Below are 25,328 nucleotides of genomic sequence, written 5' to 3'. Positions count from 1 at the left end.
GTAAATGATTCCCGTATGGAGCCCTACCATGAACCAAAGCCACCAAAAATTCCACCAAGTGGGGTGAGGCATGGTTATGCAATAATTTAGCGAAACAAGTCACATTCATTGAAGTCATATAGGGTTTGGAGAACAATTTTATGGGACACATTGTCTTGGCATGTGCCATAAAACAAAGAGAACACACATGCAACAACCGGCAAGCACTAAATCCACAGGAACCTGCATTAAAGTTATTGCAAATCTGGGATTAACCCAGAAAAACAATATTACGCCCAAACTTGTCCTTGATCACCTTCTCAGGTTTAGCTGAGGGGGTCGGGACAGGGAAGGTAGCACCCAGCTCCGGGTTATTAGGACATAGGTATGTGACATGTGAGGATGAATAGCAAATACCACAAGCTGAAGACCTGAGGCCCGCAAAGTGCCTGCAAAACAGCTCCGTGTCCAACTGGAAATTAAACTGAGCCAGAGCTGCAGATGCCTTCACGGAGAACGATCTATGGTAATCATAAAATTATGTACCTCCATACTTATGCCCCAGGCCCACCAGCTTGTGTAAATACAGATAGAATTCCTCTCTGCGCTCAGGATACACTAAGCACACCATATCCCTATAAATACCGAAGGCCAGGACGAACTCAGGAATTGACAACTTCCTATTCAACCTGGGGTCCCTAGCCTTCAGTACCACAGAGACATCGCCACAAGCTAATAAGTCTTGTTCTCAAGAAAATCTTGGGAGGCAATCAGCAGCGAAACTAGATTGACATCCTTGCCCTCCAAGGTATCCTTCTTAATATTAGCTGGCACCATGTGTGCTGGGTTGATAATGTGGTTCTAGAAAATAGACACCATTCTTGCATATGGTCGTAAATAGTGTGAAGATCACAGAGTGAGGGGGGAGATAAAGAGGGGGAAAAAACAAGCAAACAGCGCAGAAGATGGTGCTAGAAGGGGAGAATAAAATAATTACTTATATTAAGAATGCATGAATTCCCATCGAAGAGTTACAATATTAGCATGAAGGCCTATATCCAGCATACACAGACACACACACACACTCTCACACTCACACATGTACATAAACATATACACAAGTAGTGTATACAATATACATAAGTACATACAAAAATATATATATAAATTCAACCAATTGCACAAATATATGTACATGCACACCTATACATACTTCCACATATAAGCACAAATACATGTACCTACACATGTACAAATGTCCCTACACATACATAGAACTATATATATGTATATGTACACATACACCTATTCACATATACACACATATATGCATACACTTTATACATACACACACACACAAATATACATATATGTATACGCATACACATACATACATAAACACATATACATACACATACACATACATATACAAACACACAAACACATATACATACATGCACATGAACTCATATACACAAATATAAAAGCACAGTCATATATATAAGCACACTTGCATAAGAGTATGGGAAAGCATAGGTCTATACATAGTATTTTGTATATTGGTAGGATAAACATATATATATATATACACACACACACACTCACATATATATATATATATATTTACATACATATGCGCATACATATATATATATTTTTAAGTAATAATTTTAGTCATATTAGTCCACTGATACTTGGACTTTAGGTGCCTTATTTATGTATACCGGCAACTATCAGTGCCAAATGCATATTTCCATAATTTTGCAGAGATACACACAGCATAGTGATAAGGCCCAGGACATTTTAGAAACATGTTAAACAACGATACATTTGGTAGCAATTTTCAAAATATAATGTAAAAATGAAATTATATGCCATTTTCCATATCACCAAGGTATGTATCTACTCTTTAAATTCCTAAGTCAAATCGTATTTAAAGTCATTGTGGACTCTATGGTAGATATTTCCTTGGAAGTTTATTTATTTATTTTGCCTGTTATTCTAAGTTTACAGCAAGAAACAGAGGAAGAAGGAAAGAGAAATATAACCACTGTGTACATAATGATGGAATGAAGAACATTCATGTCTCTTAATTAAAAATATCGTATGGGCTTGGTTATTTTTGACAATTTATTTTGATTATTCACAATGCTACAGATTCCCAACAAAATTGGGAATATGCTGATTCTCATTGCAAAAGCAAGACCTTCTTTAAAAACTCTTTAAAGATGAGCAGATAAACATTTAGTCCTGTGAGACTACATTCATTCCTTTATCAAGAGAGGAAGGGGTAACTTTAGGGTAACTAATACACAAATGTTTTAAGTTGTATAGATCTTAAATGTTTCCCAACTCTAAGAATGGTTAAATAGTAGTGCTATAGAAAGGTAAAAGCTAATAAATATTGTGATTTGATCAGTGAAAGACCATAAATATGCTATTTTCAATGGTTTGATGTGCACACTTTCAACCAAAGAAAAGTAAAAATTTATATTACTTCCATAGGGAACCATTCAAGCAAATAGCAAAGCTCTAATGATACTTGGCCCTTAAATGCTTTATGTGCTAAATGGCATGTTTACTTGAGACACTAACACATTCTCGATAGATATGCAGATGTCTGAATGAATAGAACAGTGGATTTCAGTCATTCATAGAAGTAATTAAAGTAATTCCCAATGAATAGTGTGACTTAAGGAATGGTTTTCTAGAAATATGCTCTGACCCTGAACCAAGCGTTATAGCCTTTTTAGCAAATGTTACATAGTTACACAGGCTGAAAAGATAAATGCGTCCATCAAGTTCAGCCTTTCTCACATCTGTTTTTCCAGCTGATCCAAAAGAAGGTAAAAAAAAAAAAAAAACAGTTTAAAGGGTTTTCCAATTTTGCAACAAAGTAGGGGAAAAAAAATATTGAGCCCAGAATGGCAGTCAGATATCTCCTTGGATCAAGAAGCTATCTCACAAATTAGAAATTATATCACTGAATATTGTGTTTATGCAATTATCCATCCAGTTGGTGTTTAAACATCTGATCAGACTCTAATAAAACCACCTCTTCAGGAAGAGAATTTCACATTCTTCTGTTCGTACTGTGAAAAATATTTCCTTTGGCTTAGACTAAATCTCCTTTCTTCCAGTCTAAACACGTGACACGATGTCCTATGCATAGTCCTGTTTATGAACAGATTTTCAGACAATGGTTTGTATTGACTCAGATTTTATCTGTATAATGCTATCATATCCTCTTTGAGGTGCCGTTTTGCTAAACTAAAGAGATTAAAATGTGTTAACTGTTCTTCATAACTGAAACATTCCATTCCTTTTATTATTTTTGTAGCATGCCTATTAACTTTTTCTAGTGCCATAATATCCATAATTAGAACAGGTGCCCAAAATTGCACAGCATATTCAATGTGTGGTCTTACCCTTAATTAATAAAGAGGCAAAATGATACCATCATCCCAAAAACTAATGCCCCTTTTTTTACATAACAAAACTTACTAGCCTTAACAACTGCTGATTGACATTGCTCATTGTTGCCTAGTTTGTGGTCTATAACACTTCTCAAATCATTCTCGTATGTTGTTATCCCTAATTCACTAGCATTTAGGATGTAAGTTTCTTGTAGATTCTTTGCCCCAAAGTGCATTAATTTGCATTTATCTACATTAAATGCATCTGCCATTTGACTGCCCATTCCCCCAATATATCTAAATCCCTCTGGAGCAAAGTAATATCTTGTTCGCTTTGTATTAACTTACAGGGTTTTGTGTCATCTGCAAACACTGAAACATGATTTGCAATGCCTATTTAAAGATCATTTATAAATATGTTAAATAGAAGCAGTATCAGAACATAAGCTTGAGGGACACCACTTACCACTTTTGACCAGCTTGAAAATGTATCATTAATGACAACTCTCTGTACTCTATTTTTAAGTAAGTAATTTTCATCTAGATCATTTTTTTTTAGTTTGAATACTAAAATATTTCTAAATAAAGGGGAAGAACAATTCGGCAACTCTACCAATAGATTTTGAAAGTGCACCAGGAGCTGTACTCTTACCTTAAACTTAATTTTTTGTGCTACAACAGTTTTACAAGCAGATACTATTCCTTTATTTGTGAACAGTCTGCAGAATATTATATAGAAATAAAAAAAGCGTAAAATTAAATAATGCTGTTCTTCCATTATCCAGCAGCATCAGCTGGCATCCTTGAATTTTCATCTTCTTTACAAGGAAACAAACAAACAAAACAAAAAAATATTATTTTATTTTCATTCTACGAATACTACAATAACAATACAAAACCAACAGATCAACACGGCACACATAAAAATATTAACTAGGAATCGGTGTAAAGAATGTCAATACCCAATGTCGGCATAAATGCTTTCTAAATAAAGGTGAAGAACAAGTCTGCAACTCTGTTTCACAGCGCACAAGGAACTGTACTCTTACCTTGAGCTTAACATTTTGTGCTACAACAGTTTTACAAGCAGATACCTTTTCTTTATTTGTAAAATGTTTGCTGTGTATTTAACAGGACATTTCTAAGCAAAGAGTACTTTGCAACCTGGTACTTTTCTGTAAGGTTATGTAATCACAAGTGGATGAACTTTGAGGACAACCATGTATAATTTTAGTAGACATATAATCATAGTAGGTTTTAGCTGGCTGAGAATCTTGGAGTTACAATGCATAGCACCTGGAAGTAAGTTAACATATAACTGAGTTCTTTAAACAGTCCCTATGCCAAAGTTCACCAAGTCCCTCTAATGCTACACCAACCTTAAATGTTTATCTCAATCCTTAATGTCACATAACCATTATTATAACTTTGGCCTCAATGCAATAAGTTTTTCATATGATTCAATACAGTCAGAAAAACTTCTAAATGATTTATCTGCAAAGCTTCCAATAAACGTTAGTGACTTCTGTAGTTAAATTATTTGGAACATTTTTCCAACAGTACTGAATTATTTGTGAAGCTTATTAAATCAAGGCGTTATATAGTTTTCAATCCGGTGTTTTGGGGCACAGTTTAATGAATGCAGCATCACTAGAAATACTTATTATTTAATGCTGACATTTTAATTGCCTCACTGTAGGACCTCTCTCTGGTTTGGTTGATAAAGAGTTGATCTTTTTAAAGAGTGGACCAATTACATATGTACAACTGATAAATACAATATCATGTATTTTCCCCAAGCCATATATCTATACATCCAACTTTCTCTGCCAGAGGCATCATTGATTCTCGCCACATCAGTTTGAAGTTTTGTACAAGTCCATCTGCGCTCTTCCCCCCTTCACTTGAATGTATCCAACAAAGTTTAAAATACAGTGGTTGCACACTAACAGCCAAGGAAGAGGTAGAAGAGAGTGTAGTGCTTTAATGCAGTATGCTTGATTTTAGCCGCACCTTGTTCTTACTGGATGTAAGGCATTGTGTATTTTATATTTTGGTGGAGGCTACAGTCCTTCAAATGTCAGCAGATTACTTATAGATATGCATAAGCTGGGTATTTTTCTTTGCTGGATTTAAAATAAATAAATAAAATATCTATTTATGTAGGCATTGGCACAATGCCTGTATCGCTGATGCTGATCCCATGTTTTTCTGTAGCAAATTCTTCCTTTGTTCCATATCCACAACAATTTCCTAGGCTGGCACTGCCTACGCACCATTCTACATTAATCTTTGGTAATTATTGGTGTCACAGGGATGTTGACTAATTTAAATTACTCCTGACTTTTGCCTTGTTATGGTTTCCATTCGGTTCCCAATCAATGCATTATCTCCATCTGTAATTTTCTGGCATTGACTTTGTTTTGATTCTTGACCTTGTGTATCTCTGTAATACTAAATCCCTCTGTAATACTAGGGCTCGGTAGGGGGGGGACACTTGTTTTTTTTTAACATTACCTCTTTTGAATTCCACTACCACCTGTACGCTGATGACACCCAGATATATATTTCCCCCCGGACCTCTCCCCTGCCATCCTGCAACGTGTCACTGCTTGCCTTTCTTCCATTTCTGACTGGATGTCCTCCCACTTTCTGAAACTAAATCTCTCGAAAACTGAACTCCATGTCTTTCCTCCTACTAATACCGATCCTCCTCTTTCGCTCTCCCTTCAAATTAGAGGTATCCACATCAGTCCATTCTTGCAAGCACGCTGTCTTGGTGTTATACTTGATTCTGGCCTCACATCCAGCATGTTACCAAGTCCTGTAGATTCCATTTTAAAAACATAGCCCGCATCCGCCCCTTTCTTAAGCAAGATGCTACTAAGGAGCTTGTCCATGCTCTAGTAATTTCCTGCATGTCTGTAATGAATGCTGCCGCCAGACTAATTTTACTCTCTAGTCGGTCCTCTCACACCTCACCCCTCTGTCAGTCCTTACATTGGCTTCCTGTATCCTACAGGAGTCAATTCAAAGTGATAACCCATACCTATAAAGCATTGACCAATTCTAGCCCCTCTTATATCTCTTCACAGATCCATAGGTATGCCCCTTTTCTGTCTCTCCGCTCTGCCCGTGACCTTCTCTTGTCCACTGCTTGCACGCGTACTGCCAACTCACGCTTGCAGGACTTCTCGCGGGCTGCTCCTTTCCTATGGAATAGCCTGCCTACCACCATCAGAATCTCCCCTAGTCTTCAATCGTTTAAGAAGTACCTTAAAACACATTTCTTTCGGAAAGCTTATGGCCTCCCAGAGTAACCTCTACCTCACATACCTCTCTCCTAAAGGGCAGCACTCTACTCTCTTCTCTAGCTCTAATTCACTCCCACCTTGTTTGATTGCTTTTGTGTTTTACATCCCACCTCGTATAGACTGTAAGCTTGCTTGAAAAGGGTCCTCTTCAACATATCGTTCCTATTTAAATTCTTTAAATTTGTTTACGTACCGAATTAAAAATAGAAATCCACACTGCCATCTTGACTTCCTGAGTTTTAAGATCTGCCCCTTTCTGTCACGGAACACAGTATGCAGGGATGGAGAAACAAAAAATGTTTGTTTCTCCTCCACCAATGCAATGTGTGCCCTGACTATGGAAGGACTGAACTGGATTGTGATGTCAGGTATTGTGGGATGGGGAGCGATGACACATGGTTACACTCATGGTGTTATGAACGGAGGATACAAAGGAGATCATGGAGAACACAGACTGGGGGACAGCTTGACAGAAAATGTGAGCTGGGGGCTTGGGAGGTAGCCACCGCTGGTGATGCCGATAACCAGTCTGGCTGTTTGCTGGTCATTTTAAAGTGGTTACCATGACACTGTTCCTGGCACATTGTCCACAACTGATATACATACACGTGGTGGCAGAGATCTCTGCTGACAAATTTGTATCCAGTCAATGCCTAATACTGAGGCGTAAAGTACTCAGAGTTTCAGATAAGTTGCTCATTTTTAAATTTTTAATTTAATCACAAGCTGGGACTTGCTAAATAATACATTCACAGAATAAGCTAACTTCATTGCACATTACACTATAGGAAAGTGTAATACATTTGAAAAAACTTTGTTCTCCAATATACTCTGCATTATAATAATTGTTTCCGTGGGATACAACAGGAAAGAAATCTTACCTAGACCATTATACAGCTGAAAAATATTAGTGACCTAAATAAACATATAGCTACTGAATTTGAAATATACAAGCCATGAACGGAGCCTAACCAAACTGAAATTTAATAGGGTGGTTGTTTCTATTAATTCATGCTATAGGCCTTGTTGAGACCTAATAGGTCTGCGTTTAGCTGTCTAGAATACTGCAGTTTGTCACATTGAAACCAACTGTAAGCTACATAATAATATTGGGCTATGCTCTCATTGCCTTAGTTATATTGAATTTTAAAAAGCTGAAGTCCCAGCATCATTAAATGCAACTAACACTGAAAGTTGGAAGTTCCTGTTTTTTCTTTAAATTGTCTGCTGAAACGATCAATTAGAGTTTTATATAATTACATAACAAGCCCTCATATTATATAAAACTATTTGTTTGTATACAATATATTTTACTTCACAATTTTGAAAAAAAAGAGAAGTTTATTTTTTATTTTTTATTTTTTATAATCTCTCCTCTGTTACATCTGGATATATTAAAATATTGAGTGATCTTTTTTCTTCACCCCCTACAAACAATCTTATGCACGGTACAGATTTGATGAGAGCAGAAGGGTTTTGTCATGTAACAACTGCAAAATTATCTAATAACGGTATGACCTGAAATTTTCTCCGCAAGTCCCCTGAAATGGAATGCAGGAACTAGTTTTTTGCTTATTTCCTTTTTTAAAAGCTGCCATCACACAGTAATTGTGTATATCAACAGTTCGAATATTTAAACAAAATAATTTGTCAGTTGTTTGTACCGTATAACTTTTTTTTTTGTTTGTTTGTTTGAATATTTGCTTTACACAAAATTATACACTATATCTTGCCTTTTAAAGCTGAGAAAAAAGAGAGGGAAATATTTCTGCCCCCTCCTAAGATATATTGTATTAACACAATAGATTAAGGTTTTTTTTAAACTGTTATCATGCAGTAATTATACAGGTCTATAGTTCGAATACTATCACAAAATTATGTGCTAATTGCTTGCACTTAAAATAATTGTTTTGTTTTTTTTTACAAATAAAATAAATATAATGGATGGAGGTTCTTTTTTTTCCTGATTCTTCTGTTACACAGTTACTTTGTGTGATATTAGTTTGAATACATACACAAAATGATTTAAACAACTATTTATATTATACATTTTATGCATATAGAACAGTCAACCCTGGGCCTTATTCCAGGGCCTGAGCAACACAAGAAAGGAGAGTCAGGCAATACCTACCATCCTGAACTAGCATGAGTTCCAGGATTAGTCACAGGTCTCCGTGAATGAAGAGACAAAGACCAATAGACAGGGTTGGTCAGGTGTTTCACCATGAAGGAACACATAGGATCCCAAGTCTGGGCTCTCAGTCGTTCCATGTAGAGAGGCCATGAGGGACATGTTATACAATTCCTCAACTTTGTCCATCCACTGATTCATGCTTGGGGCCTACAGGGGGGAGGAGGGCATAATTGTATTGACATTAATGATCTGCCCCTTTGTGACAGTGTCATGCAGGGGAGGGGCATAGTCATTATCACAAAAGACAGGCATGCACAAAATTTGAGAAACCTAATGGAAAAGCTTAATAAAAGATTCAAGTTGCCATTGTCTGATTTGAGTGTTGAAATTTCTAGTCTGTTTTAATGTTAACACTTTTCAATGCACCACATTAGTCCTATAACCATGATCAAGGCACTATAACTGAACTTTAAAAATGAAATGACTGCACACAAAGCCATTGCCACATCACTAGGTAGCATGCACAGCAGTTACTACAGTATTAGGAGACACTCACAACAATAGCTACAACACCAGAATGTGTCCACAGTACCAGATTGCACGCACAACACTCCCGTACCTTATAAATGCCAGAAATAATTAATAATAATAAAAACAAATGACCATGAAGGGGGTCCTCTAACAGAGGCCGTCTCAGCATCAATTAAAGAGTCTGTTAGAAAAAATAAATTTTTATCTGTGTGTCTTTTAACCCCCGTGTCTTACCCCTCTTAGTGTATCCACCCCCCTTAGTTTACTTTATCCTCCATTTTCCCCTTGTGTGTCTCTTACTTTCCCCTTTGTGTCTTTTACTTTCCCCCAGCTCCTTTGTGTGTCATTGTCCCGTTCCCCAGTTCCTCTGCTTGCCTCTTGATCTTCTTCCCAGACCCTCTGTGCCACTGTCCCTTTCTCCAGCTCCTGTGAGTCATTGTCCCCTTCCTCAGTCCCTGTGTTACTATCCCCATCCCCAGCCCCTCTGTGTGTCATTGTCTCCTTCTCCAGCCCCTCTCTTTGACATTGTCTTCTTCTCCATTCCCTTTGTGTTTCTGCGCCCCACCTGCTAAATACATACACAAACTGCTGAATATATGAACACACAGACTGCTAAATACACACACACAGACTGCTGAATATACAAACACAGTTTGCTGAATACATTCACTCAAAACTGAATACATACAGACTGCTGAATACATACATTCACTGCTGAATACACAAACACACAGCAAGCAGCCCTTTCTCATTCATTGGGAGGGGAGGGCGGGTAGCCCCAGGGAGCACCCACATATCATATAAGTTTGATATAATCTGCTAGAAAGACTAGTCTTCTCATGACTCATTGCTGCAGTCTAGAAGCAAGACAACAGGTTCCTGACATTTTGGACATTATGGAGGGGTATACTGCCTTTTCCAAGTGTATTTTGTATGCTTTGTGCTGCCCCAAATACACTGTGAGCAGCATTAATGCACCTAGTTAACCCGTTGGTGAATGTAGTTATTTCCCTTTTCTCTAATGTATCATAGTCCACATAGGTGGTAATAGTGAATCTGACTACATGGAACATACAGCAGAGATGGAACTTTAAAAATAATACATTTTAGGGACTACATCCTCCTACTCTGACTTCCTACATGAAGTCAGGAATTATTTTCTATAATCTCCCATGCCTCACTTACCTGAACTATAGGCTAACCCCCCCCATGCCTCACTTACCTGATCTGTAGGCTTCCCCCCCAAATGCCTCACTTACCTAATCTGTAGGCTGCTCGCCCCATGAATAACTTACCTGATCTGTAGGTTGCCCCCTATGCCTCAAATACCTGATCTGTAGGCTGTCCCCCATGCCTCACTTACCTGATCTGTAGGCCACCCCCCATGATCCCTCACTTACCTGATCTGTAGGCTGCCCCCGTCCCTCACTTACCTCAACTGTAGGCTGTCCCCCCATGCATCAAATGCCTGAACTATTGACTTCTCCCATGCCTCACTTACCTGATCTGTAGGCTGCCTCCCATGCCTCACTTACCTGATCTTATGCTGCCCCCATGCCTCACTTACCTAATCTGCCTCACTTACCTGAACTGTAGGCTGCCCCCATGCCTCAATTACTGGATCTGTAGGCTGTCCCTGCAGTCTTGGAGTTGTTGGCTGCACTGTCTATAGCTGCTCCCCTCCAGATTCAGTCAGGAGAGAGAAGCAGGGATTAGATGTAGCTTCCTATCACTGCCTCTCTCCACACACAGCGTTACCTACTGGCCGGCTTTGGTATTGCACAGTATTCTCACTCATAAGAAAAATACCGGCACAAATTGAAAAATATGGTGGGGGGGCAAGTACCCCCCCTTGCCCCCTCCTGCAGACGCCTATGTCTTGTATTGACCTTATTTTTGTATTGGATAAAAAAACTTGTGATATTATAAAGGAAACAGAGCCGATAGATTGATCTTCAATAAACTGAAAAATAGGAATAAATCAAATAACATTTCATAGATAACCTACAAAGATGACGTTTGTTTATCCCCCAAAAAGATTGACAAGACGTTTAATGATTCTTGTTACAAACTATCATTTACCCCTAATGCAAAAAAGATCCAAAAAGCTTCTTTAAAAATAAAATCTTTCCAAACATCTCCCAGGTTTTTCTGGGAAGATACTCAGAGCAATTATGGTGCTCTATAAGAGTCCTCAAGGTAGAATCATCGGCTCAGGTATAAAATTCCATTGGTTCATATAAGAATTGGCACACGATAGGGCTGTCCTTTATCCTCACTATCATACAAGCTCTCTATTGAATCTCTGGCAACAGAAATAAGATTAAATCAAAAGATTATAGATATGGGATATAAAGACAGTCAGAAGATTTTAATTATATGCAGATGATATCCTTTTGACTATTAAACATACCATTTATTCTATTGAGGAAAATATGAAGAATTATAGTATGTATTCAAACTATTGATTAAACACAGTGAAAGCTATGGTAATATACTTAAACTTAAATCAAACTGTTTGTGAAACTATAGAAAATAAATATAGATTTAACCCGATTAAAAAATCTTTCATATATCTGGATATTTAAGTTTCAAAAAATCCAGTGTAGTAGATGGAATTTAACTTGTCACCTCTAATTACAGAAATGAATCTCAAATGAAAAATATTGAGAAATCTTAAAATTTCCTGAATAGGAAAGATTAATTCAATTAAATCTTGTATTAAGCCAAAACTAATTTACATTTTAAGAATGATTCCGCTGAAGATCCCCCAGAGCTGGTTAGATCTAATTCAAATCGATTTTGCTATGTTTATTTGGTCAGGCAAAAAACTCTAGATTAAAATAGGACCACTAGAAATTATACTCCAAAGCAGCAGCTGTTGAATAAAAAATTAAATATACACAAAGTATTTATTTATACATATATAAACAATAAAATGAATCAAACATGAATACAATGAAAAAAATTAATGTTGCCATCTAAACTTGCCTTAGTAGAATCCCATAACACATTGGTACTCTCTGGTGTAGGGAACTTCAAATGGGGCTCGACGTGATGTTTGACATGCCAGTACATATGCCATGGAAGTTCTGATTTTTTGTCTTCCTGGAATAATGAGATCTTCCAAGTCGCTTCAAGGATTACCTGTAACACCCCATATGTCGTCTATTTACTGAAGTGTTCATGTGGACTACTTTATGTTGGCCAGACCTCTAGGTCATTGAAAACCAGGTTTAGAGAACACAGACTAGCGATTATCAACCAGGATAGGAAATCCCCGGTAGCTAGACATTTCCAGATAGCCCATGAGAGTAACCCTCTGTATATATCAGTTATGGGTATTGAACACATCCCAGAGAAGACTTTCAATAGAAAAGCAGCCCTTATTGTAGCTGAGACTAGGTGGATTTTCCGACTAAATACACTTAACCCTTATGGGTTGAATGAGGAATTGGAGCATATTACCTAAATCCCCCCCCCCTGCTTTGTTTATTTCAAGCTTTATTCGTTCATGGTTTTGTTTTAGTAGTGGGAAGTGTATCATAAGGGATATGAGGGTTAATTAATATATTTCCAGCCATATGACCCTATCCCTCTCGGCTCTGTTTAATTATAACCTGTTCATTTGGACAATTCACCCATTGTTCAATTTATATGATTGTACGATATGAAATTTCCCTAAAAAAGTTTTTTCATATGCTACATATTGATCATATACAAGATGTATGTGTTTCCTTGTGTTTTTTTATTTATGCAATTTTTAGTGATTGGGATCATTATTAATAATTTTTCTATTATTTGTATTTGCTGCACTTATATCTGTTTTATATATTACTTTAGAAGCTTTTGAGAGGTTCTAATCAATAAAGTATAAGTAATAAAGTTCTTTATTCACACACAAAAATCCCCTGTGTTTTGGTTGATGTGAAAGGATATATACATGTATGTATTTATGTATATACATGTGTGTATACATATAGAAACATAGAGAACCATAGCATATAAGTGTTCTTAAAATATGAAAAAGATAAGAGACACATGTAAAAAGTGGCTTTGTTGCATGCAGCCTTGATTTCACATGTTTTACCTGTCAATATTATCATTAAATAGAGAGTGATATCACTTATTAGCCGATGATTATTAATACCATATTTTGCATTACAAGATTCTTTATGATTTACAATTATTAATATTATTTTGATGTTTATATTGCAGTTTGTGTTTATTTTTTTTTTTTTAAATGCACACCTTAGGCGATCCGCCCTCTATCAATTTACTTTTAATCTTCATTATTTCTTAATTGAATGACCACTCCTTTAGATGCAGGGTATATAAACCCAGTTTGTGGACAGCAGATCTTTGTCTTGAGAAAGTCCTCCAAAGGGGACGAAACGCGTAGACGATCTGTTTTCCGTCTCCTCTGTTTTCCACCCGGCTTTATTTACGGTCCAGGAGGGATTTTCGGCAGCTGTTGAATTCGGACCTACACTTCCTATCTCGTGGTAGGGAGTTGGCGTGCTCCTCTTACCTTACACGAAGGTCGGGTGAATAGGGTAAGTTGCTCTGACTTACTCCATAGGTTTGCAACTTTGGGAGATTATTCACAGCGGCACCCTCTACCTTTACCTAGTTGTTTGGCGGGTTTAAGAGCTCCCTCCCCCAGGAACGATATATGTGTTTGGGGTCTGATATTCATTTTTTGATGTTCTACATTTTTTAATTTTTATGTGCACAGTCCTTTGGTTTTTATTTTTATTTTTGATACACTATCAATATTAGTGTTGGGGGCCCCACACTGTGTATCTTTGAACTTTGGCCTGGACATATATTTTTGTGGCAACATTAATTTTTTTCATTGTATTCATGTTTGCTTCATTTTATTGTTTATATATGTATAAATAAATACTTTGTGTATATTTAATTTTTTATTCAACAGCTGCTGCTTTGGAGTATAATTTCTAGTGGTCATATTTTGATTTGGAGCGCTCACATACCATTGTTGGTTTATATTTTATTTAGTTGTTTAGTCGCTCCTTTGTATGTGACGCAGCCCTTTTATTATTTCATTTTTCCTTCCTGCACAGAGTTATTGTGCACTCCAATTCAGTTTCTTTTGAAGTTTCTTGTATTGGAAAAAACTCTAGATTAAATTGAGATATATTGGCCCAAAAAATGAAACTGCATTGTCAAATCTACTGGCCCATGCTTTAATAGTTCATAAAGATGACTCCAGAGAAGAAAATTGGTATATGTTGCAAAAAAGTGACTCCCTCTATAGAAAAGTATGTGGTTGGTTAGAAAGAAAGATATACAATCTATCATGAGCTTGTACTGTTTAGTTTATATGCAAATTTGCCCATCTTGGTTTTTGTAAATAAGATTGGTTTGAAAGAAAATATAATACCGGTTTTGACAGATATTCTGATGAGTTTAAAGAACAAAATAACCCTATTTAAGCCTTGTACTGCAGAGAACTCGAGATGGAAGGATTTCTCCAAGTGAGTAGCTCATTTAGTAGACAGTTGGCAGTGAGAGTAGGACCTGCCAAAGATGGGGTACATTGACGTTTGTGGCAGGCTTATGCAATGTATGATCATATAATGTAACTAAACCCCCATTATTTTTTTCCTAGATTAGGTGTTTTTAATAAAACTAGTCAAATCTGTCAGCACCAACGTAGCTGCTTAGTAGATAAGTAAGTACGCTGGATTTTTATTTTTATTTTTAAAGAACAAAATAAACCTGGAGATTTGGATCAATAAGGTGTTGAAGAGGATCTCCAACTTGATAGATGGGAACACATTCAAATTCTTTGCTCTAATACAAGATGAATTGTATTTACCTGCTATTAAATAGTTTAATTACATAACAATTACAGTGTTTTGAAAAAAAACATTTGATGTTTAATACCTCCTCAGTTAAAATCAAGAGGTTATCAAATCTGCATGAAGAACCAGACTATAGCCACTTGCTTTCAAAATGTTAAAGATGATTTGATACGTTTAAGGCAAAACCAATGCCACCTGCTATTGCAAAATGGAACCATGACCCAGGAGTAAATATTTGTGTGGAAACTTGGAATAATTCTCTCAACACACTTTACAAAGCATGTCAGTGTCTAAAAATACATGAAGGCCATTAAAGCTAATCAACATTTGGTATTTGGTTCTGTCTAAACTAGTGAAAATGTTCCCCTACTCTGATCATTCTTGTTGAACATGCTCTGAATCATTAGCTGATCTGAACCATATCTGGTGGGAATGAATGATAGTTAAGAAGCTCTGGAGGAAGGCCAATGCCCACCTGACAAATCTCACTGGCAATAAGCTCTTCCTGACACCCTCTAGGGCAGTGTTTCCCAAACCAGTCCTCAAGGCACACCTACCAGTCCAGGATTTAAGGATTACCCAGTTTTGTCTAAGGTGTTTTTAGAAAAAAAAAGAAAAAACACCTTAGACAAAACTGGGTAATCCTTAAATCCTGGACTGGTAGGTGTGCCTTGAGGACTGGGTTGGGAAACACTGCTCTAGGGCTTTATTACACTGAAAATTTAACAAGGAGATTAGACCTGTTTTCTACCATATCCTAATAGCCACAAAAATATCTATAGTTAAGAATTAGATATCTCCTTTGGTAGACAACCGGACTAAGATCTATTTAAAAATAACCTTGCAATGTAAAATGAAACTGGTTATAGATAATTATTTTGCTATATAGACAAACCCATTACATTTTTGGGGCTAATTAGATTGAAAAAATTAACCAACTTACTTAATGTTTAAATCTTCTTGCTACATTAATCCCCTAAAGGGTTTTGTTTCTTGATGTACTTTGGGTCTCTCTAATGCATGCAATTTTAGTTCACCTTTTAAAATAACTGGTGTATATATCTGATCTGATAAATGTTGGTCTTTTGTACTTCTTTATTTCTTTTCAAAGTAATGTATATGTATTTACTTAATTGTTTGTTCTCTTTTTAAGTGTCTGTATATGTGGCATATATATTTGTGTTCTTTCTCATTAATCTTGATTTGAGAAAATGCTTTGTAGAGAAAATAAAAAGAATGAAATGGAAAGAACTGGATTGTGATGTCACTTGCAAAATCTTTAATATATCTTTAAACAAAAATAGATAATCACACTAAGGCAGGTTCACACAAGTGATAGGAGATTTTCAATCTTTTTTTTTTCTATGGTACGACTTCCAGAAAAGTGTTGTTACGCTTTAAATTGCATGCAACAAAATAAGATACTTACAATGATTTACAATCAGTTTTTTAGAGGAATACACTCCCACTCGCTAAGAGAAATGTATACTTATTTGGCGGTTAATGTGATATAGCTTAATAATTTTATACTCCTATGGCTATTAAAGAACATCAGATTTATGTCACCATTTCAAGTTTTACTTCCTACCTGAACATGGATGTTATTAAAACATTTGTCAAACATACTGATATTTGTGAAATTCTGTTATCCATAAATCATCTTCATGTTTTAATAGTAATGTTAATATGTTTTTTTATGACAACAGAGCAAGTACTGTACTGTAATGTCATGCAATGTGACACCATGTCTTAATTTAAATTTAGCTTTAAAAAGCAGTTCCCTGCCTAGGGCCATACCAGTCTGAAAGTGCCTGGTCTTGTCAGATCTCAGAAGCCATCCAGGCTCGTGTCTGGTTAGTACTTGTATGGGAGACCAACTAGGAAAATAAATAAAAGCATATCCCTATATATTGATGCACAAAAAAAGTCAGAAGCATATTCTGTTATAGTTCTTTTTATTTTTTTCTTTATAGATTTGGTGGGTGTTTGGTTAGGTAAATAGTACACTAAACACCAGAGCATAATGCTTACATAAAATTCAATCTTTTGTATAAATCATTAAAAAAGTTATTTATGATACCAGGGCTGAGGCAAGACATTGTGCTGCCTTGGTCAAAGACTCAAATGCTGCTCCCCCACCCAGGCATTCACAAGCACATTGACTAGTCATACATATACAGCGTCACACATTTACACACATATATACAGGGCCAGATTAAGAGTCCAGTGGGCCTGGTGCTGACAATTATGATGGGGCCTAATTACAGAATCTTATCGACCAAAAACACAAACAGTCATACATCTCAAGCGTCATGTATCTGATGGAGTTGGTGTTGGAGGGAAACTCAAAGGATGCAGCTATAAGAAAACACATACTCTATGCTAATCTCTTTATCTAATTTATGCATTCATCTTTCAAGTAAATCCATACCCCCTAACAGCAGTGTCCAGTGAAGCAAGAAGTCAATGGGCAGGGTAAAAGAGTGGACCACTGACGCAAATCACGTGACCAGAACTGCCAAAAGGGCGAACATGCCCAAAAAGGGGGCATGTCTGTCCAAAGAATTGGAAGGCCAGCCTGGCATCAGTGTCCCTATGTATCACAGTGTCAGTGCCCCCATGTCGCCCAGTCCCCTAGTCTCCTAGTGTCTGTGTCCCCATTTCTCCCAATGTCCCCATGTCTCAGTGTGTCCACTGACGCTAGGATACTAGGAGACACTCAGAGACATGGGGACACTGAGAGACCCAGGGACACTGAGACACTTGGGGACACTGGGAGACATGGGGGCCCTGAGACACATGGGGACACTGGGAGACATGGGGGCACTTGTGGATACAGACATGGGGACACTGGGAGACATGGAGACACTGGAAGGCATGGGGACACAGACCTTTGGGGACACTGGGAGAAATGGGGTCCCAGACACTAGGGACACAGAGACATGGGGACACAGACACTAGAGACACTGGGAGACATGGGGACACAGACATTTGGGGAAACTAAGGCACTAGGGACACAGAGACATGGGAACACAGACACTGGGAGACTAGGGGACACTGGGAGACTAGGGAACACCGGGAGACATGAGGACACATACACTAGGGACACTGACTGGTAGGCATGGGGACACAGACACTTGGGGACACTGGGAGACATGGGGGCACTGGGAAACATGGGGACACTAGGGACACAGACACTAGGGACACTGGCTGGGAGACATAGGGACACTGAGAGACATGGGGACACTGAGACACTGGCTGGGAGACATGTGGACACTCGGAGACATGGGAACACAGACACTAGGGACACTGGCTGGGAGGCATGGGGACACAGACACTTGGGGACACTGGGAGACATGGGGACACTTATGGACATAGACATGGGGACACTGAGACATTTGGGGACACTGGGTACACAGAGACATGGGGACACATACACTGGAAGACATGGGGACACTGGCTGGAAGACATAGGGGCACTGAGACACTGGCTGGGAGACACATGGACACTGGGAGACAAGGGGACTCAGACATTTGGGGACACTGAGACATGGGGACACTGGGAGGCATGGGGACACTGAGACACTGGCTGGGAGACATGTGGACACTGGGAAATATGGGGACACAGACACTAGGGACACTGGCTGGGAGGCATGGGGACACAGACACTTGGGGACACTGGGAGACATGGGGACACAGATATTTGGGGACACTGGGAGACATGGGGACACTGGGGACACAGAGCCATGGGGACACAGAGCCATGAGGACACAGACACTGGAAGACATGGGGACACTGGCTGGGAGACATAGGGACACTGACAGACACGGGGACACTGAGACACTGGCTGGGAGACATGTGGACACTGGGAGACATGGGGACACAGACATTTGGGGACGCTGGGAGACATGGGGCAATTATGGACATAGACATGGGGACACTGGGAGACATGGGGACACTGGGAGACATGGGGACACTAGGGACACAGAGACATGTGGACACAGAGACATGGGGACACAGACACTGGAAGACATGGGGACTCTGGCTGGGAGACATAGGGACACAGAGACATGGGGACACTGAGACACTGGCTGGGAGACATGTGGACACTGGGAGACATGGGGACACAGACATTTGGGGACACTAGGAGACATGGGGACACTGAGAGACATGGAGACACAGACACTGGGAGACATGGGGACACTGAGAGACTAAGGGACACTGGGAGCCATGGGGACACTGAGACACTGGCTGGGAGACAACGGGACACTGGGAGACATCAAGACTGTGTCCCTAGTGTCTCCGTGTCCCAATGTGTCTCCCTATGTCTCACAGCATCCCCTTGTGTCTTAGCATCCCCATGTCTCAAAGTGTCCCCTAGTATCTCAGTGTCCCCATGTTTCCCAGTGTCCCCACTTACAAATACTCACATATGCTCACAGACCCACACACAGACATAAATACACACTCACAGACACTCATGCACACACAGAAATACACATACACTCACATACAGGGACACTGCAAGACTTTTTGCCACTATGTAAAGTTATATTTTGCCAACCCTTGCTAAATCCCATCTCTGGTACACATACATTTCAAACTGTTTTCCCTTATCTTCACTCCACCTCCTCTGCTTCTCTTCACACCATGTTCTCTGCAGCTTTTTACTCTTACTGACCCTTTCCACAGCACCAGATTACACACACAGCCCTAGATATTGCACCCAATAAACCAGACTGCACCCAACTTCAATGTCTACCCCTTCCTTCCATGTCCCTCCCCCTTCCATCATTCCATATCTCTCCCCCTTCTATCCATGTCTCTCTTCCCCCTGCTATCTATGTGTCTTTCTCCCCCCTTCCTTCTCTCTCCTTTAGTGCTTTAGTGGTCTAAAATGTCCTTTTAATTGCAGACAATTATGTTGTTTCTTAAATATTTCTCACATTACCTAGGTAATCTGCAAATGACCTAGATAATCTGCACATTACCTACTAGGCACTCGTTAAAGTGCAAAAAAATCATTCTGTCCTCCATCTCTGAGGGGCTCACAGCTCTGGAGGACACCATGGTGTGCACAGGCTGCTGTTCTGTTCTTGTCTGGACCACATAGTCACATACCTCTTCAAACAATTATCCCAAACTGGTAAGAAACGAGGAGCCCCCACCACCACAAGAGAGCAAGCGCTTCCTGCACATTATGCAACAACACCCTGAAATGATCTCAGCAGATGCTCTCCACTGATCTCAATATCATCATATATTTGAAGACTGTCGGAATCAGTGGTCCATGAGCAGACCTCTCCTTGGTCTCATTCTCCTCAATGAGAGAAGTATTTCTCAGACTTACGGAGCAGCATTGTTAGTAGCCAGCCGCCTCTGAGAAGCAACAAGCCATGCATCTATGCTTTGAAAATTTGATGGTGGAGGGCCTTGAAAGGAACGTGCTCACACAAAGAATTGAGACAGGTTTACACAGAATCTGTCTGCCTTCAGACGAGAAGTGAACGACTCTGCAGAGACTGCACTGAAAGTGTGAAACAGGTTCTGCGAGGACGTTTTTGTAATAAATAATTGCCTCTTTTACCCGAGGGAAAGAAACAAACATTTTGCACTTTAACTATACGGAAGCAGTTAATGTGCACATTACCTAGGTAACACTTTAACAGAGCAAATCGGTTAATTTACAGATTAACTAGGTAATGTGCACATTAACTGATTTCTCACTTTAACTGTAACACATATACTAAATATACTAAGGCTCTGTACATATTGAGGTTGTGTAATTATACCATCTTGGGAACATAATATACTAATCACATTAACTGAGGATTTGTTTAAACATAACCTCATACACAGAGATATTTTGTAAAATGCATCATTAAACATATAAACATACCTACATTCTCACCATTCTGACCTATTTGTTAAAAGGAAGCCCAATATAAGTTACTGGAAGGAACTGAAAGAACATAAATAATATACTGGTCTTTAATCTAAATTATTAGAGGATCACTATAGCTTCAGGAAAACAAACTCATTTTCCTGACACTATATAACTTTTAGTTCCCGCCCACCCTCAGGGACCCCCTCCTGCTAGGCTGAAGTGGTTAAAACCCCTTCAGCGACTTACCTTAATCCAGCGCCGGGCTTCTCTGCTCTGGTGACCTCTCCTCCCCTGCCGACGTCAGCTCCCGAGTGGAGCGGAAAGCGCATGCGCGCCAAGAGCCGCGCGTGCATTCAAACAGTCCATAGGAAAGCATTTCTCAATGCTTTCCTATGGACGTTCTGCACGCTGAATGCGATTTTCGCATCCAGCATCGCAGAAGCGCCTCTAGCTATGTTTACATCTGAAGGGTTAAAACCTGGGGGACCTGGCACCCAGACCACTTCATTGAGCTGAAGTGGTCTGGGTGACTATAGTGTCCCTTTAATGTACTTACCTAAGGAGGGAAAATATACTAAACAGCCATGGAGACAGATTAACTGCTGCTGGTCTGTATTTTAGAGGTAAATGGAGATTTGTACAACTGACAGTCTAAACTGTGTAAACTATAAACTTCTGTCTTCACCTCATATGCCAATTCATCATCACCAGTGGGGGAAGGTTTAAATCAAACTTTGGATATAGTGGTATACATAAAAGAGGCTTACACAGGGAAACCTTTTGTAAGTGCTGTTTATTGTGTCTTCAGGGCTTAGCCTGATGATCCAGGGGATCGCTATCATCCCCTCGGAGAAAGAGAGCTTGATCAGACCCCTGATCACTAAAAGGGATACCCATGGAGACAACACTTACATTTGTGCTATTTGCTGGGTCATCAGGGATTAAAGGCTGAACCCTGGCTGGGCTTACAAAATATTGTCCTGGTGAGAATAAAATAAAAATCTAGACCTGCTTTAACAGACTCTTTCAACCTGCTCTGAAGGACAGGAAAAGACTGCCTGATGAGAAGGGGTGGATCTATTTATACCAGTTTCCGAGTTCTATTTCCTGTCCTTTCTGCTGTGAAGGATGAGCTAATCCATAAGTAAATGCTGCCATTTTCAGTGGGAAAAGAATGTTGTTGTTTTTTTTCTTATTTGTTTGTTTTTGTTTTTCAGTCTTTTGACCTTTAATTTGAAATTCACTTTGAATTCTCACTTTAGTAATTACCCTGTCAAGTCTGCAGGAAGATACTTGTGATGGACTCTTGATGTGGATGTAGTAGGGTCAATCAGAATATCCAAAACTACACATATTTACAGCACAGGACAAAATGTGGTCATTTCTTTTTATCCTTACTGAGTGGACCAGTGTTACAGTAACTTATCAAAGCCCTATGCAACTTGCTTTCTTCTTTGCTGGTACAAAGTCATAGAACCTGTATGTTACAGGTAACAGATATACCTACTGTAATTATAATCATAGGACATCACTAAATATGATGGATTACTTTCAAACTCAGTCACACACAGTATCACTATACAAATTAGTTTTAGATATCATACTTGCAGTGTACATTGTTTTAGCTTTATTTGCAGTACTAAATGATATCTCATCATGAGTTTAATGGCTACTTAGCCGTGAGATTCACTGGTGCATCTAATCACATGACAGTATCTTTCGTTGTATTCAAGAACAATAGATATTGAATATCTGATAACTATAAGATAAAACCTTTATTAGTGATTAATTTGAAAAAAAAAATAAAGATTAAAGACCGAATGACATTTAAAAAATAATAATAATACTCTAATGTGATTAGTACATATAGTCATTGAAAATATAGTGGAAAATCCAATTTTATGCTTAAAAGTAATTATAAATAAAAAAATATATATTTAGTCAACTTTAAAAAGCAATAGCTATTAAAAGCATTAAGGTTGATAGGACTGAATAAAATTGATATGCAATTGTTGAACTATTTCACTCTGTCTGACATGTCCTTTTGAACTGTCTTAAGTTGTAACTTACAGTTTAATCACAGCCTTGTGTTTCCTGCTTTAACCCCTTAAGGACCAAACTTCTGGAATAAAAGGGAATCATGACATGTCACACATGTCATGTGTCCTTAAGGAGTTAAACTGCCAACTTCTCTATTTCACTATATCTACAAAAATATTGCAGTTATTTCTGTTTTAAGTACGTGTACTAATTGCTATTGGTTGATAATGCTGTTAATGTATACACCCCTAGTGGTGTCCCTCAGGGGTCTGTTCTGGGACCCCTTCTATTTAACATGTTTATAAATGATCTTGAAGACAGCATTAAAAGTCATGTTTCAGTGTTTGCAGATGACACAAAACTTTGTAAAATAATGCAATGTGAGCAAGATATTACTTTGCTGCAGAGGGATTTAGATAGACTGGAGGACTGGGCACCCAAATGGCAGATTACATTTAATGTTGAAAAATGCAAAGTTATGCACTTCGGCGTAAAGAATACACAAGCAACGTATACCCTTAATGGAAGCGAATTAGGGATAACAACACACGAAAAGGACTTGGGAATTGTTATAGACAACAAACTATGCAACAATGTGCAATGTCAATCAGCAGTGGCCAAGGCCAGTAGGGTATTGTCATGCATGAAAAAGGGCATTAATTCTCGGGACGAGAATATCATTTTGCCTCTTTATAAATCACTGGTAAGACCACACATTGAATATGCTGTGCAATTTTGGGCACCTGTTCTAAAGAAGGATATTATGGCACTAGAAAAAGTGCAGAGGCGGGCTACAAAATTAATAAAAGGAATGGAACATATCAGCTATGAAGAAAGGTTAACAAATTAAAACCTATTTAGTTTAGAAAAACGTCGCCAAAGAGGGGATATGATAACATTATACAAATATATTCGAGGCCAATACAAACCATTGTGTGGAAATCTATTCACAAACCGGACTTTACATAGAACACGAGGTCAGAAAGAAGATTTTGTCTAAGGCAAAGGAAAGGTTTTTTACTGTAAGAACAATCAGGATGTGGAATTCTCTGCCTGAAGAAGTGGTTTTATCAGAGTCCATACAGATGTTCAAACAGCTACTAGATGCATACTTGCAAAAACAGAAAAGGATATAATCTTTCAATGTAGGGTAATAACTGCTTGATCCAAGGATAAATCTGACTGCCATTCTGGGGTCAAGAAGGAATTTTTGTCCTAGCTTGTTGCAAAATTGGAAGTGCTTCAAACTGGGTTTTCTTGCCTTCTTTTGGATCAACAGCAAAAAACACATGTGAGGAAGGCTGAACTTGATGGACGCAAGTCTCTTTTCAGCTATGTAACTATGTAACTATGTAGACAACTGTGCCCTGTATCTATAATGTACCATGCAATACATTTTCGAATGCTTGTTGATACAATATCTGTGTAGTGTGATTAAGTATTCCCAGCAGCTCATTATAGAAATGGTGAAAAGCAGAAACATCGTCTTTGTTGGTGCAAAACTCCATGGCAATTACCTGGGTTCAGATACCCTGAGGTGTTTAAGCCTAACAGCTATGCATATTATATTTGAATAATAATGAATTATATCTGAATTCTAAATAAGAGATATAAACAGATTGAACAATATTTTATTTTTCACACAATGAAATTATCTAAAACAAAATTCACTTTGAAAGATAAGTTTTAAAAAAAAACATTAATATTTATTTACAGAGCACTGTATGGTGGAACTGATTCATTATTACCGTATATACTCGAGTATAAGCCGAGTTTTTCAGCACATTTTTTGTGCTGAAAAACCCCAACTCGGCTTATACTCGAGTCAATAGTCTGTATTATGGCAATTTGCATTGCCATAATACAGACAGGGGCTGTGAGAGATGTTACTTACCTCTCCTGCAGCTCCTGTCAGCTCTCTCCTCCTCCGCGCCGTCCGTTCAGCACCTCGGTCAGCTCCCAGTGTAAATCTCGCGAGAGCCGCGGCTCTCGCGAGATTTACAGTGTGAGCTGACAGAAGAGCTGACCGGACGGCGCGGAGGAGGAGAGAGCTGACAGGAGCTGCAGGAGAGGTAAGTAACATCTCTCACAGCCCCCCTCTCCCCCCCACTGAACTACCAATCCCACTGGACCACCAGGGAAGGAGCCCCCTCCCTGGCACGCTAGCAAGCAGGGAGGGGGGGCAAAAAAATGTAGT

The sequence above is a fragment of the Pelobates fuscus genome, chromosome 4, assembly GCF_036172605.1.
Source record: "Pelobates fuscus isolate aPelFus1 chromosome 4, aPelFus1.pri, whole genome shotgun sequence".
In the NCBI taxonomy this organism is placed as follows: domain Eukaryota; kingdom Metazoa; phylum Chordata; class Amphibia; order Anura; family Pelobatidae; genus Pelobates; species Pelobates fuscus.
The sequence above is the reverse complement of the archived record's forward strand: the minus strand, read 5'-3'. Positions refer to the sequence as shown.